This window comes from Myotis davidii, unplaced genomic scaffold, assembly GCF_000327345.1.
Source record: "Myotis davidii unplaced genomic scaffold, ASM32734v1 Scaffold9506, whole genome shotgun sequence".
NCBI lineage: Eukaryota > Metazoa > Chordata > Mammalia > Chiroptera > Vespertilionidae > Myotis > Myotis davidii.
In genome coordinates this window covers 1-2,559 of record NW_006297187.1, presented here as the reverse complement: position 1 = coordinate 2,559, position 2,559 = coordinate 1, and the positions used below count along the sequence as shown (strand labels likewise).

The window sequence follows — 2,559 nt, the reverse complement described above, 5'->3', positions numbered from 1 at the left end:
TGGAGACTCTTGACCTCCCCATGGGGCCTGGGGTCTCTGGGCAGGGCCCCAGGGAGGACCTTAGCCTGAACATCTGCAGAGAGGAGGACACGGCTCCAGGTGCCAAGGGTGGCCCGCACCCCAGACGAGGGTGCACTTCCACGTGACAAGGTTCCTCCTGGAGGCAGGTGTCAAGCTAGGGATGCAGTCCATTCCCCTCGCCACCACCTGTGCCACTTACCATAAGTTCTTCTGTGAGATCAACCTGGATGCCTATGACCCCTACTTAGTCGCCATGTCTTCCCTTTACTTGGCTGTCAAAGTGCAAGAACAGCCCCTGCAAACCCGTGACATCATCAACATGTCCAACAGGTACTTCCACCCGGGCAGCGAGCCCTTGGAGCTGGACTCCCGATTATGGGTGATCCGGGACAGCATTGTGCAGTATGAGCTCCTTGTGCTACGGGTACTGTGCTTCCAAATCTACTTTCAGCACCCACACAGGTATCTGCTCCACTACCTGATTTCTCTCAAGAACTGGCTCAATCCTTACAGCTGGCAATGGACCCCCATCTCTGTCACTGCCTGGGCCTTGCTGTGGGGCAGCTAGTGTGGGGGGCTGTGCGTCCGATTCCAGGCTCAGCACATAGCGGTGGCGGTGCTCCACCTGGCCCTGCAGGTCTATGGGGTCCAGGTGCCCCGCCAAGGCCAAGGCCGAGAATCCATTGTGGCAGGTGTTTACTGATGACCTTACCAAGCCAATCATTGATAACATTGTGTCTGATCTCACTCGGATTTATACAATGGACACAGAGATCTCCGAAGGCCCTGGCCCAGGCCTGCCCAAAGAGAAGCCTAGGACGCTCGACTGCCAGGGGACAGGGCCACCACATAGCCTAGATGGCCGGTGCCCAGAGCACTGGCTGGGACGACTGGTTTTGTGCTGCTGGAGACAGGCCGGAGAAGTTGATGACATGCTTCCACTTTGATTCTCAAGCTTTGACTGTCATCAACAGCCATGGTCCAGATGGTGACGGGTGCTGCACCTCCGCAGGCAGGAGCATGCTGCGGGTGGCTCTGAGGCCTCCAGGTCTGCTTTTGTCCTTTGAAAGGATGCAGACTACAGCCCAGGTTTGGGATCAGTGGAAGGAAATTCAAAGAACGGATGGGACTGTGTCCCAGAAATTTTTTTTCAAGGCCATATTTAGAGAAAGTATGAATCAATTAACATAGAGGAAATTTATTTTGTTTCATTAAAGATATTACAAAGCCAAAATAAAAACATAATGATTATTGGCGCTGGACAAATAGCACAGATACATGCAAAAAAATTAATCTAGACCACCAACTTACACCATACAGAAGTATAAACTGTATACTTCTGAGAATGAATAAAGGACTTAAACCTAAGTGGGTAACCATGAAAAACATAGAAGAATCGACAGGCAGCAAAATACCATGCATCTGTCTTAGCAATACCTTTACTGATACAGCTCCGAGGGCAATGGAAAATGAGGAGAAAAGAAACAAATGGGACGACGTCAAATTAAAACCTTCTGCAGAGGAGAAGCAGCCAACAAATACAACAACAACAACAACAAAACAAGGAAGTCCACTGCCTGGGAGAAGATATTTGCCAATATTATATCCGATAAGGACCTATTCTCCATAATTTATACTGAACTCATCCAATTAAACAAAAGGAAGATCAACATTCCAATGAAAAAAAAGGACATAGGAATAAGACACTTTTTGAAAATGGACATACAGAAAGCCAAGAGACACATGAAAACATGCTCAAAACCATTAATCATCCAAGAGATGCAAATCAAAATGACAATGAGATATCATCTCACACTGGTCAGAATGGCTATCATCAACAATTCAACAAACAACAACTGCTGCCGAGGATGGGGTATAAACGGAATCTTCTTGCATTACTGGTGGGAATGCAGACAGGTATAGCAACTATGCAGATCAGTATGGAGTTTCCTCAAGAAATTTAAAAAATGTAGCTCTCATTTGAACCAGTAGCTCCACTACTAGGAACGTATCCCAAGAATTGAAAAACACCAATCAGAAAGGGCTTGCGCACCCACATATTTGGAGCAGCACAATATAAAATACCTAAGATTTGAAATAACCCTAAGTGCCCATCAGCAGATAAATGGATTACAATCGGTGGCACATATACACATAGGAACAATACACTGCTCTCAAAAATATAGAACTTTTACCATTCCCAAAAGCATGAAAGGACATGTAGAGCATTATGCTGAGCAAAATAAGCCCGTTGGAGAAGATTAATACCACATGACCTCACTCATTTGTGGAATACAATGAACAACATAAACTATTCAACAAAAATAGATCCAGAGACAGAAAAGATTGGAACTGGCAGTCAAACCTCAGAGGAAGGCAGGACTAGGGGGTAAGAGATCAACTAAAGGATTTGTATGCATGCATATCAGCATAACCAGGGACATAGACACTAGTGGGGTGGGGGGAAGGGCATGCGCTCGGGGTGCAGGTGCACAATGGGTAAAATGAGACATATGTAATACTCTATGTAATCCTCTA

The 2,559-nt window shown here is 46.3% G+C and overlaps 1 pseudogene; it reads left to right on the top strand.

Moving 5' to 3' along the window:
* Window positions 1-79: 79 nt before the first annotated feature.
* LOC102766468 lies at window positions 80-886 on the top strand (annotated as a pseudogene).
* Window positions 887-2,559: the final 1,673 nt, after the last annotated feature.